The sequence below is a fragment of the Pteropus vampyrus genome, unplaced genomic scaffold (genome assembly GCF_000151845.1).
Source record: "Pteropus vampyrus isolate Shadow unplaced genomic scaffold, Pvam_2.0 Scaffold59, whole genome shotgun sequence".
Taxonomy (NCBI): Eukaryota; Metazoa; Chordata; class Mammalia; order Chiroptera; family Pteropodidae; genus Pteropus; species Pteropus vampyrus.
This window is the reverse complement of record NW_011888840.1, coordinates 3,505,454-3,522,512: the sequence shown is the minus strand read 5'-3', so window position 1 is coordinate 3,522,512 and position 17,059 is coordinate 3,505,454. Positions and strand designations below refer to the sequence as shown.

Below are 17,059 nucleotides of genomic sequence, written 5' to 3'. Positions count from 1 at the left end.
GGAATTTATAGCATAAAGTCATGGAGAGAATAGAGATTTAAAGACAGACCCACCTTGCCTCAAATTCTGGTAAGTCACATCATTGCTATGGCTCCAGGCAAGTGACACAGCTTCCCTGCACCTTCATTTCATCACCTGAATAATAAAGAGGATCCTTTGGGAGGGCAATTCAGCAAAAACTATCAAAATGTAAAGGACACATGGTCTTCCCCCAGCAAGAAACTGCCCTACAGAAATACTCTTACGTGGGCTCAAAACTCTATGCACAGAGTTTCACGGACATTGTTCATAACAAAAATTTTGCAAGTTTTCATCCATCAGGAAATAGGTAAATAAATCAAGGAGCATCCATGGATGGAATTGCCAGGCAGCTGCCAAAAAGAATGAAGGGGGAAAAGAATATCCAAACAGCTCACTTCTTTTCCTCCAGCGCTTTCCATGCCATCATGCCTTTACCCCCGGCTGCCTTCCTCGCTGCCCGTGGTCACGCCTTCTCACTGTGTATGCCTCACACCTAGCGGAGTGCTCCGAGACCACTGAATGTTCCTCAAAGAGCTGGTGGTTCGTGGAAGGACACAGAGCTGGCTTGAGAGACCGTTTTCTGATCTGCCTGAAAGCAGCTCCCTTGATAGACAAGCTCGTGACAGAGGGAGAAGTGGAAGCCAGGTGTTCCCACCCCTCACCCAGCCCTCACCCAGCCCTCTCCTCCACAACCCAGGCTCTCCCCGTGGCTCACCTTCGCTTTGCTATCGCAACTAAAGTTTGGGTTTTGGTCTCTTCGCTTACAATCCATTCATGCTGCCATCAGAATAATCTTCGTAAAGCGCGGCTCTGCCCTACCCTAACTCCCTGGTGGTTACAGAGGTAAGTGCACACGCCGTAGCATGGCAGACACCTGCCACCGTCCCGATCCCACTCACGGCCTTTAAGAAGAGCCTCTGCTCCAGCCAGCCTCATGCCAGCCTAAGGCTCCTATTGCCTTCGTTTATACCTTTTTCTCCACCTGTCAAGTTATCTCTTCTCTCTCCGCTTCCCTGCCGGGACCCTTTGTCCATCTTTTCATACCCGAATCATACGGATCCTCTAACACCACCTCCATGAAGACTTCCCAGATCACGGCCTCTCAGGCCATTCCTTCCACCCACCCTGCTGCCTCAGAAATCCCAGGGCACCATTTATGAAGCTGATGCCCCCACTAGGCAAGGCGAGTAGCAACAACCATGATGGATTCTCCCCAAGAGCCCTGCCCTGGGCCCCCTGGCATTTCACAGGCTGCAGATGCTCAGTGACCACTTGAGAACACGGTTAATGAGTAAACCAGAGCAAAGGGTTACTGTGAGAATAATTTCCGAGTGGATGAAAGCGTAAATGAATGAATGGTCCTGAACTCACGAAGGAAGGATTGTAACTGAGTCTCATGGTCACTGGTCCCTTTTTCCCAGAGTCTTGAAAGCCAGCAGTACAATGATCCCCCTCTTGGTAATAAAAGTCCAGATACAAGTTACAGATATCATTTCCTCAGGATCCCATTAGGGAAAAAGTATCAAAAGCAACCGTAGAAAAGGAAATACGTCCAGCCAAAAATATGAAAGTGTGGTCAACCTCACAATTTTAAAAAATATAATTTAAAACAAGACCATTTTTTCACATTAAATGTATAATGCTTAATGGACAGAGACGAGGGAATAGTCTCAGATACTGTTGGTGGAAATGTACCGTATCTAACATTTATGGAGGTCAATCTGGAAATTGACATCAAAACTTTTAGCTTTTAAATATGTCTACCCTTTGACCCGGCAACTCCAATTTAAGAAGTAATCCCAAAGAAATAATTGAGCAAAGAAGACAAAGACTTTACGAGAATTTTTATTTCAATATCGTTTGTAAGAATGATAAAGAAGATATGATATAAAAGTCTGTAATAATCTAGTTAAATGAATTATGCTTCATTCCTACAATGAAACAATCAAACTTTGTACAGTTGTTAAGCAGAATATCATTCCGTATAGACAGAACATGATACTCTCATATCATAAAATGGTAAAAGCAGAATGATATCTTTTTATTGACATATATGTATATATGATATTTATTTGTAACAAGAAGAATTATGGAAACCTACACACCAAAGGCTAAGATTGTGAGAACTGTTGCTTTTAATTTTACTCACTTTTGTAGTTTTTGAAAAGTAATCATTGATAATTTTTATAATCAGAAAAACATTTGGAGAGCCCAAAAGACAGCGAGAGGCAGCCCGGCCTGGGTCCCTCCAGCCCTGGCTCTGCTTCTGCTGCTCCTGGCCTCTGCTCCATCTGCCCCAGACTCAGCCCCTGGGAAAGGCTGCCCCAGTCCACTTCCTGGAACAGTTAAAATAATGGTGTTTTCTACAGCAATGTCGAGAGCAACTTCCAGAATAAGCTTTGGGCTCACTTCAATCCTTGCGTGAGGTAGCAGAGTGTGTGAAGGTCCCTCAGCTCTGGGAAAACTACACAGGGTGGGACCTTGGGGAGAGGCTTCCTCTTGCCCAGCTTTGTTACAAGGTCACACTGCCTGTGGCTACGGCCCTTGTAACTCACTGGCTTCATCTGCAGCCCCAGAGTATGAACTAATAAGGCCCAGGCAGGGTTCCAAGTCAACCAGAAGAGAGGGGAGGGAAAAGAGTGTTATTTTAACCCAAAAGCTCTATGGAAAAGGACACGACATAGTAAAATAATATTTGCTAATGTTTTGTAATTGTTATATGCCAGACGCTGTATTGGCTAAGTCTTGCAGTCAGTGTTTTTGCATGAGAAGCTAATCTCTATGAACTTAGTTTTGTTCTTTCCATTTATGAAATGATGTGGTAATGCCTAGCTCTTAGGGTTGCTACGCACATAAATAGATTATGCATGTAAAATACTTAACTGTGCCTGGTGGATAATAAGTGATCAATAACTAGTCACTGTTATACTATTCTTGTTACAGTGACACTTTGATATGCAGAAGGTGACCTGCCTTCTTTACCTGGCCTCTCATTGGCCAGCTGGTCCATTCCAATGGGGACAGTGGCTGGCACCACTGGGCCCTCCCTCAACAAGCAAAGGACCCTTGACAAGTATAGACGGGCACTAGCTGTGAATGTCCAGGAGGCGCTCAAGATCCAGGCTAACTGAGGCTGTCTCTGAAAGGAAGTAGGAGAGCAGCAAGTGAGGGATGCCAATGCCGCGAAGCTAAGCATTTTGGGTTGAACCGTGTCCCCCCCAAAAAAGTTAGGTCCTAACCCCAGCACCTGGAATGTGACCCTATTTGGAAAAAAGATCTTTGTAGATGATCAAGTTAAGATGAAGTCATCAGGGTGAGCTCAACTCCAATACAACTCGTGCCCTTATAAAAAGGGGGAATTAGACAGGGACAGACACACATGCAGAGAGGTCATGAGAAGATGGGGCAGAGATCAGGGTGGTGCATCTACAAGGCAAGGAACACCGAAGATGGCCGGCAACCACCAGAAGCTAGGAGAGAGGCAGGGAACAGACTGTCCCTCACGGCCCTCAGAGGAACCGACCTTCCTGACCCCTTGATCTTGGACTTTCAACCTCCAGATCTATGAAGCAATAAACTTCTGTTTTTAAGTTACCTGTTTGTGGTACTTTATATGGCAGCTCTAACAAACTGATACAGTGGGGTACATACGGTGAGAGAGGACCGACCTCTGTCACTTGCCAGCTATGTGACCTTTGACAAGTTACTTACTCTCACTGAGACTAGTCCTTTTATCTGTGAAACTGGGTTAACCCTAGTGATTACCTCATGAGGCTGAGTGAGATATTGCACGGAATACTCCAGTCTCTGACACATAAGTGCTCAGCAGATACAACGAAATTGCTATAGGAAGGGCCCCCGAAATTCACTTTAAGTTGCTTCTTCACTATTTGTTTTTCCTTCCCTTTGAAATTCTAAACTCCTCGTGGGCAGGAAATGAGTCATTATATGAACTCCCCAGTGACCTCGGGACAGTTCTCTGAATTTCATAAATGCTTAACAAATACTTCTTACTCAATAAGGTACATTCTATATCAGGATTGTATCAGAGTAAGTTCAAGAGTAGATCTCCTTGATGTCTTTGTATCCTCAGTCCTGGATGCCACACTGAAGACACTCAATAGATATTGATAGGTTAGTATAGAAAGAAAGAATGGATGAATGAACTTTATGGGGTACATGATGTGGCCTGTGGTATAATTGAATCTATGCTGATGTGTGATGTTTGATCGAGAAACAATTTTAGCCAGTACTTGCTATGATCTCAGCACCATCATAGACTGGAAAAATACAAAATGATAAACTAAAGATTGTTGAATACTTACCATGTCCAATCCTGAGCGTCATGCAGATTATTTCTTGCATTCCTCATAACGTTATGGAGTAACTGCAACTCTTATCTTTATCTTGCCAATGTGGAAATTGAGACTCAGAGAGATGAAAAACCTTGCTCCAAAGCAAGGAAAGGGCAGCCAGAATTTAAACTCTGGACATCTGATTCCAGGCTGCATATACTCAATCCTTACAGCTCACCCGCTTCTTCTTACTAAGGAAGTGGAGCCCTGTCAAGGTTCTTACCATCTAGTTCCAGACTTATTGTTAGGCCTCGCAGGGACCTCGAAAAGCATCCAATCAATACTCTTTAATTAATGAAACTGAGGACGAGAGAAGGCATGTGACTAGTCTTAGATGAGAAAGTGACTCAACTGGGACTTGAAGCCAGGTCTCCTGACCCCCAGACTGGTGTGCCTTAGTGGGAGTGAGGACTTGGGCTGGAGCTGGTCATTCACCTAGGTCCCTACCTCTCCATCCCACACTTGGGAGGGAAAAGTCAGGGAAGTGTGAAACGCTGGCTGGCAACCTCCTGCTTCTGTCCTTGGAGACTTGGGCCAGGAAGGAATCCTTCTGAACGGCCCTGCACCTCTGTCCTTCCCCCTCTGGAGCTGGACTCCCTTCGTTCCCACCTCCTTTGAGTTTCAATCTTGCCAATCTGGGCCAGATGCAAATGGCATCCATGAGCACAGACCCAGGCTTTATTCTAGGTCATACGCTGCTCGTTCTAACTTGGGACATGGATGTTACAGTCCGTGGGCTCTAATGATGCAGAGAATCGCAGGGCATCTAACCCTGTCTCTAAAGGAGACAAAAATGATCCTCCTTGACTTAGTTATAGCCAGAGGAAGCTGGAGCCAATTCCATACAGTGCAGATGGCCCCTTTCAGAGCAGGGAAAGGACACTGATGAGCCCTCGTCATATTTCACGACGTGGGGTACATTGTGCCTGACTTCTCCTCTTGCCTCTGCCCTTTTCCTGGGTGGCCTTATCTTCCCACTGTAATCCCAGAGTTATGGCTCTGTGTCAGGGGCTGGAGGTGGGCCTGGAGGAGTCTGGGCGCCGTAACCTGGAACCTGATTCCCATGAATGTTCTTCCGAAGGCCTGGGGTCTTCACAGAACTCTCTAGAAATAGCAATGGTGTCTTTGGAGCTCAAACAGTCCCTGAGTTGTCAGACAGCTGTTAGCATCTGGGCTTAGTGCTGAGGGAAACACTTTGCAAGAGCAACTGCTGTTTATGTGAGCTTTTGTGGGTCACAACATCACCTAGTTATTTTCCACTTAGTCAACAGGTGGTGCAGGTCTGACTGGTGGATGTGGTTCATTGCGTTCAACTGGATCAGAAAGCGTTCGCACTGAAATGGATCCGGGGCACAAATGGCTGAGTTGTTGACACACTTACTTCTGTTTCACATATGGGGCTTCCGCACACATAAATGCTTTTGCAAAGAGAGGTCAGATATCTGAAAGTTAATAATACAAATGCTTATCAGTTGGTACTCCAGTTCAACCTCCTCATTACAAAAGGAAACTGAGGCCTAGAGAGAGAAAGTGACTTGTTCAAAATCACATAGCTAGTGTCAGTAGCAACAATAGAACCAAGAGAACCCAGAGATCCTAGATCCAAGTGAAAACGGGTACGACCTATTTACTGGTGCCTGAAATTTCACCATTAGGAATTTTTTTCGTACTATTTAATAGTCTCATATTGGTATACAGGTAGTAAATGAATATATTTTTATTATAAAAATTTTTGAAAACCAACCGTATAAAGTCTTCAAAAGTTCTATTTTGTACCTCCTTATCCTCTCCCCAATACCAGCCCATTCCCCAGGGGTATCCAATGTTAAAAAAATGGGTGTCAAATCCTTCCAGGCCTTTTCAATATATTTACATACGTGACCAGGTTTTTAAATATATACTTCGATATTCTAACATATACTGTAAATATGAGTATATATTTAAAAAACAATTTCTATATCATCTCATAAATATAAGATCATATCATACTGTTTTGAGACTTCCCCCGTTCACTTACCCTTGTATCTTGGAGCTCTTTCCATGTTGGTCCTTCTAGAAGCTTGGCATTTTATCATTGGCTTCATAGTATTTCATTGTATGAATATACTTCAATATATATATTTAGCCATTTCTCTATTTTTGGACTTTCAGGTTGTTTCCCATCTTTTTCTATTGCAGTTATAGCTGCAGTGAACTTTCTTATATATAAATCTCTTGGATATGAGCTAATGTTTCTGCGGAAGAGATACCTAGAACTGAAAAACGTGAGATCATTTGTCTAGAGAAGGTCTCATTTTAAGTCATAATGAGTCACCTATTATTTTCCAGAGTTTTCTCTTCTGAATCTTCTATGAGGGCCTTCAACAGCTGTAAATTTTCACCCAGAATCATCACAGTAACCCTGTGAAAACCAAGTATGGTCCCTATTTTACAAAATAAGATCGAAGCCAGGATTTACTAGCTAAGTCCAGAACACAGGTCTTGTCATCATGCCAAACTTGCCCCTTTGGGGGATGTCCTCTCAGCCTGGGTCAATCTCAGTTTTCACACTTAAAGATGGGAATGGAGACAATATCTACTTCTGGCATTGTCGTAAGTACTCCGTGAGAGAACGCTGGTAAAGCATTATTATCAGTAAATATGTTTTCCGCCTTTCCCTAGCAGCCAAGAGGATTTTATCCTATTTGCTTCCTGTAATTTGCATGACAAAACCAACAGGCTTATATTTTTCATATCTGAATATACAGATATATAATAATATCGAATAGGCTTTTTCAGACCCACGAGTTTGATATGCCCACTTATCCTTACCCCGGTGCCTCTCAGCATTCACAGATTGCCAAGTGTGACCCCAAGTCAAGAGAGGCCCCTGGCCCACTGCTTCCTCCTTCGGCATCTGCTCCTAGCAGAGAAAGAGCTGCCCGTTTCCAGCTGCAAGGTTAAAATGGAAACCAGTTAAAGCGCAAACGAAGGGCTCAATTTCCTAGTAGTGCAGCTGTCTAGCGCCTTGAGCTATTTTTAAACCCCTTTTCAGAAACTCCAGTGCTTGCAATGGATCTCTTTTCTTAACTGCCAAGAGATAATGTTTAAAAGGGATAGCATGAGAATATTCCACAGCACTCATAAAAATGACTGAAATAGACAGTGCGTAAGACAGCTTTTGTCTGGCGCAGTGGAGGAGAGAGAGATGAGGTCTTTCAGACCCCAGGGCAGCCGTGCTGCTGGATTGCTGCTGAAAACTATGGCTTTGTGTCTTAAATGTGCACTGTGACCAGAAAAGGCAAGGAAACCAAACAGTCATTGTAGAGAACATCAGAGACCCGACCTTTACATCAGTCATCAATTCTTGGAAACAGGGGACCCCGAAATAACCCCCAAAGAATCCCCCTCAACTTGAGTGCTGCCTTATCTGGTAAACCTGTACAAGCTACCTAAAATTAGATTCGTTTTCTGCCCCCTTACTCCTGAATTTTCCCCCACTTCATTTGGTGGAACCACCAGCTAGGCAGTCATTCCTGTTAAAATTCAGGAATCATCCTCAAGCTTTTCTTCGCTTCCTACATCCAATAAAGTCTTACTTATTCTGTCTCCTAAGTAGTTCTGAAGTCTTATTCCCTTTCTATCCCCACAACCACTGCCCTGAGTCAAGCCTTCATCATCTCTCATCTGGATTTTCAAGAGCCTCTCAACTAGTTTCTCTGACACTATTTTTGTCCCTCTTCACCAATCGACACTAGGATTATTATTATTATTTTTAATCTCAAATTTCATAATGTCGCCTCTTCCTTAGAATCCTCCAGTGTTTAATTGACCTCAGAAGACAGTCCACATTCTTTCGCAGGGCACACAAGGCCCATCCTCCCTCAGCCCTGCTATAATCTACCTCTCGCATTATGCTCCAGCAACATCGAGTTACCTGTCAATTTCAAAACACTACTATTTATTCCCCCATGCCTTTGCGTATGCCATCTTCCCTCTCTGGAATGTCATTTATACCTATTTTTCAGCAGGTAATGTTTTATTGACTTTTGAGGTGAATATAACAAAGTAGACAAGCTCTAAATTTAGAACTCGATGCATTTTTACAGAATTAACATATTCAAGTAATGATTATACAAATCAAGGATTCGAATATCATCGGAACTCCAGAAGCTTCCTTCCTACCCTCTCCCAGTCACCATGAAAGGTAATCAATATTCATTCCAGATTGATTTGTTTTGCCCGATTTTGAACTTTATTTAAATAGAATGATACAGTATATGCTTTTTTAAAACATCTGGTTTCTTTCATTTAATATTATTTTGTGGGATTCGCCCATGTCGATTCATGTGGCAGCAGAGTGTTCTTTTTTATTGTCTTATAACCTTCCATTGTATAAATATACCACAATTTATTTATTCAGTCTATGGCTAATGTTGATGGAAGTATGAGTGGTTTCCAGGTTTTAGCTATTACAAAAGTGCTGCTATAAACATTCTTTTACATTTTTTGGGGGGGGGGTGAAATTATATATGCATTTCTGCTGGGTAGAATTGCTGGACTATATGATATACATATATTTAGCTTTAATAGATATTGCCAACCAGTTTTCCAAAATGGTTGTGCCACTCTACATGGCCACTAGCAATAGATGAGAGTTCTTGTGGTTCCATATGCTTGTCCACTCTTAGGATTGTCAGTTTTTAACTTTTGTTCATTTTGCCAGATTATTAAACGATGGCTGACAATTTCAGTTTTTGAATTGTAGTGTTTAGACAATTTACACTTAATGTTATTATTGATATATTGGGTTTAAGTCAACCATCTTGTTATTCACATTCCATTTATTGCATCTGCTTTTTGTTCCCTTTTTCCTCTTTTTCTTGCCTTCTTTTAGATTATCGAGTATATTTAAGTGTTTGCTTTGGGTTTTATATTATGTATCTTTGACTCAACACGTTCTATCTTTAAATAGTGTTATAAAACTTCATGTATAATGTAAGGAGGTTAAAAGAATACACTTCCATTTCTCTCTGGGTTTTTTTTTTTTTTTGCATGTGCTTTTATGATTGTCATACTGATGCTTCCACATATATTATAAAGTCTACATTTTTTGTCTTAAAGAGACAATTATCTTTTTTATTAAAAATAAAAATTTATATATACTCACATATTTATCATTTCTAAAGCTCTTTATTGCTTTGTATAACAAGTTTACAAATGATGCCACTCAATAAATGTTTGCGAGTATATGAATGATTGCTTTCTAAATAAATGAATAAAGGCCCTTAGCCTCTTTGAGACTCCATTTCTTCACCCGTAAAATGTATACAATAATATCTTTTGGCAGCTGTCATAAAATTGCCGTGAAGATCTCATGGGATAATGGACTACTAGAAGTGGGTTAATACCCTGGAAAGTCGTTCTGCCCGTATATCTTCAAATATTTATTTGCCCTATTTTCTCCTTTTTTCTTATAGGACTTCAATTGCTTGAATTTTAGATCTTTTCACCATATTTTATGTATGTATATTTCTCCGTTTTCGTAGTTTACATAGTTTTTCTTCTGTGCTTACATCTGGATATTTCCTACTATTGTCTCTCCAAGTTTACTAATCCTCTCTTCTATCATATCAAATTTGCTATTAATTTTTGCTATTAAGTTCTTAATTTTAAGTATCGAACTATTTAGTTCTAGATTTTCTATTTGATTTTTTGTATAGGTCCAATTCTCCACCTCACCATCACTCTCTTGAAAAAATTAATCGCAGTCATTTTAAAGACTGTATTTGTTAACCTCCAAGTCTGAATTACCTGTGGGTCCATTTCTTTTGTCTGATTTTTTCTTCTTTTGCATTATGATCTTTTGGTTCTCCTTTATTGGAATATCTGGTAAATTTTTTATTAAAAGCCGGACATTTTCTTGAAAAATTATAGAAAATCTGGACGATGTTATATTTCTCCAGAGAGGCTTTACTTTTCTTCTTGGATGCAGTTAATATAGGAACAATTCCCTCAATCCAATCAGAAATTGAGATGGTTTGAGTGTGAGTTTGTTTTTGTAAGGCCTGATCTATTCCCAGCTGCCCTTGCTCCCGGGACTTGGGCCTTCAGTGGTCCCGTTAAAAGTCTGCTCTATTTATCAGGGCCCTTCCTTTCTCGCAGAACTTGAGTTCCCTCAGTACCTTGAGACTGACAAAAATTTTGCTTAGATTTTTAGACTTCTAGGTGTCATCTTCTAATTGACTTTCCTGATAAACAGCAAACGCCTCAAGGGGAAAAGGGCTGTAGAGTATCACTCACTTCTCTATAGCTCCCTTCTATGTACAGTCTTCTCTCAAGTCCTAGTTGCCTTGATTGCTCTTAATCCTTTCAAACAGCTGTTTTTGTCTTCTGCTTGATCGATCGTTTGATTTGTAGTCTAGCCTTTCCAGTTATTCTTGGCAGGAGAATCGGTACATCATAAACAGCTCTAATGCAGAAGTGCCTTCCTGCCCCCTTTTTCCTGGCAAACTTGCCCTTTTAGCCTTAGATGCCATTTCACCAGAAAATCTGCTTCATATTGTTCACCTAACTCCACCCTTCTCTCTTGACTCCTTAAGCCCGCTCATCTACAATCCCATAGTACCTTGTATGGTTCCCATGGAGCATATCAGCCATTGTTTATAATTACCTGATTTTGTCTCTTTCTCCCTGATGAAACCATGAGTGTCTTGAAGCCAGGGACTAGAGTTTATTCATCTCAGTATCCTCCATGACTCATACAAGGCCTAGCTTAAAACACACACACACACACACACACACACACACACACACACACGCGCGCGCGCGCACTCACGCACGCACATTAACACAAACTTAGTTGTTTCTCTATAGATGTTCAAAAAAGCATCGAAATGCCAGCCAGATCCACCAAATATGGGATTTTCTTGACCCTAGAAGTCACTACCGGGATTTCTAGACTCACTCTCATGGTCCACTTCACTTTCTTAGGGGTTCCCCTAGTGATCTTAAGAACATGGCCATGAAAACTCATGTGACATGCCTTATGCATCCAGAACCACCACCTTAAAGAGGCAGCAGTGATTCACTCAGACACATCACTTCACCTGTTCCATCTTCGGATCCCTCATCTGTAAAGTAGCAATATTAAAATCTACCTTCTTGGGTTATGTGAGTTTTAGCTTTATCGTTAAACACAAAACTTTGAAGCTAGATTGCCTGGGTGCCAATCCTTACTAAGCTACTCACAAGCTGTGTGACTTTGGGCAAGTTAATTAACCTCCCTGTGTTGGTAAGAAATTAACATCCACAAAATTCATAGAGCAGTGCCTGGCACAGAATAACTATTACCCATTAGTATTCTATGAGGATCAAATGAAATACAATTTGTACCTATAAAATACAATGTTGGTTATTACCATGATGACTTAATATCATTATAATTAAACCATTTTCTCTGGAAAAGAGCAGCTTAACCCTGAGGCTTCAGTGGGTACTATTAAATGATATATTTAACTAAAATATGAAAATTCAAACTTTCATTGTTGGCTTCTTTAATTTGCTTTAAAAACAAAAGACATTTTCAACCCTAACATTTACTTTGAATGACTCACGTATGAGAACTGAGGTTTTCCCCATAGTTCCTAAAATCTGTAAGCCAGAAACCTAGGGCATTACGTGTTTCCCCAAACACAGGCTGCGGGTAGACTGGGCCAGAGACAGCAAAGGAAATATCTGAGAAGTGGGCAGTGCCCTCCGGTGAGTGTGGCATTCTCTGCTGAGGCTGTTGTCCCCTGGGGCTTCACACTCAGGACCAAGGCACACTCTGAGGATGTTACGGCAATGGGGACGAGAAGACTGAGTCTCTCTGTGACCAGGATGTTGGCCAGGCAGCAGGGGATTTGAAAGCGAAGTTCCAGAGGAGTTAGCAAGATAGGCAAGAGCAAGGTTTCAGAACAGCTGGGTGAGGCCTGAGGTGTGCCAGAACCTGATCTCACCAGAGCAAGCCACTACCTGAAGCAGCACAGAGCTTCAAAGGTGCCAGCCAAGAAGAAGGTCCCAGAGGGGAAACCAGGCTTCCGATGTTGGCAAGACCGAACATCCAAGTGTGGAGGACCGATGGGCCACAGAAGGGTCAATTACAGAGCTAAGAGCTAGTTTAGAATTGGGTAGTGATGGGTTCAGAGCCGGAACAGAGCAGTCAGCAGGAAACACTGAAGAGATTCGCTAAAACCTTACAGGGCAGAGGAATGCTCCGGGGTACTTGTTAAAATGCAGATTGCCAGGCCCTGCCCTCAGAGAGTCTGAGTAAGGCCCCTGGATGGTGTCTGGAAATCTACATTTTTAACAATCACCTAGATGATTATGACATAGAGGGTTCATGGACCACATTTTGAGAAAGCAGTGAGGTCTATTTTGCCCCAAGGATCCAGGGTGTGGCCTCTTGGTAGAAGTGTCCTGTTGGGTTAGGTGGCCTTGAGCACCCAGGGGTTGACAATAACCGGTAGGAAGTCAAAGAAAGACAGGCAGGAAAAACAAACCAACAACCGCCCTATTCCCTGGACAGCTGCCTGTCTCTTCTGTGCCTTCGTACGAATCCAGTAAAGATGCCTTTTGTGGGCAGAGGAACTTGACAAAAGCGCCCATTCTTCTGGTTGACCAGAAGCCAGACCAAAGCTTTGGGAGCAGAATTCAGTCCCCACTTGTCCCTTGGTTGGGAGGCCTCATAGGACCTGAGACAGTGGGTGTGGGTGGCCCTTTGGTCCTCTTAGTCCCTGACAAGTAGCACACACAGGAGCACAAGTAGGAAATGCCAATAGGGCTGGAGAAGCACAGAGGCAAGAGTCCATGTTCTAGACTCAGTCGCGACTGAGCTCGAGTTATTCAATGGCCACACAACCAGGAGTACGTTTCCTCCCCTCTTACTACAACTCAGGGACTTCGCGTGTAAAACAGAATCACACTGTCGCCTACCAGTGAGACAGGATCAGAGCCAAGGTAGCCATTTAACGACTGTCAGAAACTTTTGGTGAATATCTGTAGCCCCCAGCGACCACAAGAGGGTGGGTGGGCACGCTATGTCTTCTCCCTCACAACCGGGAGGGATGTTATAATGAAAGCAAGTATGAGGAGATGTTGTGCCACAGACAAACACAACTAGCAGACAGGCTCAAAATACAGCTGTTGGGGAGGTCAAAATACTCTGGGGGAGGTCTCAGCAGTCTATCCCTAGGCATCCTCCAAGCATCACACAAGTAAGTTCTCTCTAAGGTCCATGAGGCCCAGTCCAGAGAGGCCAAAGGCAACAAAAGAAAGAGAGCGAGAAGCCCAGTAGATTCTAAACACATCACCTTCTTACTACAATTATGTGAAAGAAAATCCAAACTATCGCTATTGCTATACCTTTTCATTTTTCTTTAATAATTTTAGTATTAAAGAGTTCATTGTATCAATGACCCAGGCTGAAGCTTCCTCCAGAAAAGTCTCCTGTGAGAAGACTTTATGTCTCCAAAATAAAAGGGAGCCTCAGACTCTGCCAGGAAGGTTTTGCTTAGAAAGAAAGGGGTGATGAACAGCGACTATCTATTCTAGACAGGGCCGGCTAGATACCTCGTGGGACCTAGTGCAAAATGAGAACGTGAGGCATCTTGTTCAGAAAGCAAGAAAAAAGCTCTCGTCTTTTTCCCACAGTCACTTTCTCTCTCAGCCTGTTACGGTGTCTTCGCTCATGCTGCCATAACAGAATACCACTGTCTGGGTGGCCTAAACAACAGAAGAGTATTTCTCACAGTTTTGGAAGCTGGGAAGTCCGAGATCAAGGTGCTGGCAGATTCAGTTCCTGGTGAGAACCGCTTCCTGGCTTGCAGATGGCCAGCTCCTTGCTGTGTCCTCACGTATGGAGAGAGAGCGAGCTCTGGTCTCTCTTCCCCTTCTTACGAGGACACTGAACCCATCGTGGGGGCCCCACCCTCGTAACCTCATCTAAGCCTCATCACCTTCCCCCAAAGGCCTTGCCTTTAAAGACCATCATCTTGGGGAATTGGGGCTGCAACATCTGAATCTTGAGTAGACGTGAATATTCAGTCCATGACACATGGTGTCTTTATTTGCTATTTAAAGTCGCACTCCTTCCTGCTTGGGGATACTTTCTGGGCATTGCAGACCCCGACAGGTGCCCGGGGGCCTGCCCTCTGACTTGGTGCATGGAGCACACGCACCCCACCCAACGCCACACCCTCTCTCAGCATCTGCCAGGGCAAAGGGCAGCAGTGGTCACTGAGTAGGGGCAGAGGAACGGGCATCCAAGAACCCATCCCAGGCAGGTGGGAGGTAACTGGAAGTAGGACCCCATGGGAGCTGAGGCGTGCACTATTGTCCCTGGGGCACGCATTATTGTGTCATCAGAATTCACTATCATAACACAAAATCAAAGTATTTGAAGACATACCTGCAGAGCATTAGCCCCAAGCATGGTATCTCCTCCTGTGTTCAGGGCCCTGTGTGACCATACGGATCACCTGCCCTGATGCTGGAACTCAGAAGACTCAGGTGGAGGGAATCCGGCATTGCTAAGGGAATTCACTAACACCAAAAAATCAATAGCAGGGCACCTAGAGCAGCATCTTACCCTTAACTGGTGCTGAAAAATATTTAGCACTGGGATTTTGAAGGTTCAAAACTATTTAAAATAGGCCTAGATATAGAGAATCACGAAAAATTCATACAAAATCCAACAGTCTAGATAAGGTTTTCTCAGCCTCAGCACTGGTGACATTAGAGACCGGGTGATTCTTTGTTGTGGGGGCACTTCTGTGTATTATGGGATGTTTAGCAGCATCCCTGATCTCTGCCCACTACATGCCAGTAGAACTCCCCTTCCCTGCTCCATCATGACAATTAAAAACGCCTCCGGGTATTGCCTAATGTCCTCTGGAGGGCAAAGTTGCCCCTGGCAGAAAACCGCTGGTATAAAATGTGGCACTTTGGGGTTATTTTGTTTATGTTTGATGAGCAAGTTATAGATTGTACTCAAACGTTAAAAAGTTAAATTCTGGTGGGTGATTTATATGGCATTTAAATTTTTTTAAACTAAAATCTGTGCCAAACCTACTATGCCTTTATTATCCGAACACGTGGCATCCTGCATCAGCAGATGACAGTAAGTGGAGAGAGGTTATCTTTTTGGGGAGGAAGTGAGGACTACCTTTCAGAACATTCAACAAATACTCACTGATGGGACTGCCATATAATCAACACTTGATTACCAAGGTTTGGAGGGAAGCAGATGTGTCTATATCCAGAAAAAACAGATGATGCAAAAATCACTTCTGTTTGGCTCGGGGAAGCATGCTGTGTTTTCGTGTTGGTTTGTTTTTGCTGCACATCAATCTAACTGGGTTTTGTTTAGGCCGATATTGAAATAAAACAGAAGCCATCTGGGCTGGTCAGAATCTGAAATTCAGAAGGAAGACAGAAGGTCAACAATTTTGCATTTTACCAAAGGAACATTAGTGAACTAAATTCTCTTCTCTTCTACTTTTTGTAGCCTTGATTATCACTTCCTAGAATAAAGAGAAGGCGAAGAGAGTTGAGATGTGATGGACAGTGCTGGTGCCCCAGCCAGAACCCCACGTATATCTTGGAACAGCCAGTTGTCTGTGCCTGTCTCCGACATCTGTAGGCTCACTGAGCACACCTATGGCTTTCCTCAGGTAATGGTCAAGTGTGGGAGGACAGGGGACAGTTCCTTTGACTTGAGCTGGGAGAAATCCTGGCATGTAATTTATGCTCCCGAATTTCCCATGGGATCAGGGTGAGGTTGGGACACTGGCTGAAATCACATCGATACCTCTCTTCTTCCCCTCCCCCACCCTGCCTCCTCCTTGCCTTCGCTCACTTCTCCTGGGAGCTCTTTCCTGATGGATTAGATCTCAGGTCTTTGGCCCAGGCTCTGCTTCTGGGAGGAACTGGCCTAAGACATTTCCTTTACCCGCAAGACCAGGAGGGAAATGTGGCTTGTGCAGGTCTACCCAGCTGGGCCTGGGCCACCCAATCAGATCACAAAGACATGATTTAATTGCATGGCGCCAAAAAGACCTAGGGTTTTCAAATATTTTCCCATTTTTCAAAAACTGTGTACAGCCAGAGCCAAAAGGGCTGCCCAGAGAAGGACGAGAAGGACTCTGGGGTCAAACCGAAGAATCCGATTACTTGGAGTTCAGTCAGAAACTCGTGTCAAGGGAAGAAGACAAGCTATGAACCAGGGGCCCGAAGCACGGGGAGTGGGCGCCAAGGAAACCATCAGGCTCGAACCCAAACTGAGAAGGCCGGCTAGTGACCGAGCGGGCGTGCAACCCCAGTCTGCTGACCCCAAGTTCATTGCTCTTTCTCTTCTGCCCTGTCCTGTGCATGGTGGGATGTCCGGCAACATCTTTTATAGGATCACAAGAGCAGTATGGTGTCGTGGTTTGGGAGCCAAACAAGTGGTTTTGAAGCCAGACTCTGCTTATACCACAACAGACAAGAGGGTTAGGCGATGGACACTCCTAACTCTCAGATGTGACCGAGAAGATGTGAAAAGCACCTATGTCATGGTCGTGGGGAGAGCGTGAGGTCATACGTGTGCAGTGGTTAGCACTGGACTGGCAAAAACGAGTAAATCTGAATAGATAAATGAATGAAGAAAACAAAGGACGACCTGA

General features: G+C 43.4%; 1 long non-coding RNA gene across 1 annotated transcript in view; it reads left to right on the top strand.

The window, feature by feature from the left end:
- The window catches only part of LOC111740187, a 123,691-nt gene extending 112,238 nt beyond the window's left edge, over positions 1 to 11,453 (top strand). Inside the window, exon 4 of the long non-coding RNA XR_002780484.1 lies at positions 11,349 to 11,453. This is a non-coding gene — a long non-coding RNA (uncharacterized LOC111740187). The remainder of the gene's footprint in view (positions 1 to 11,348) is intronic.
- Positions 11,454 to 17,059: the final 5,606 nt, after the last annotated feature.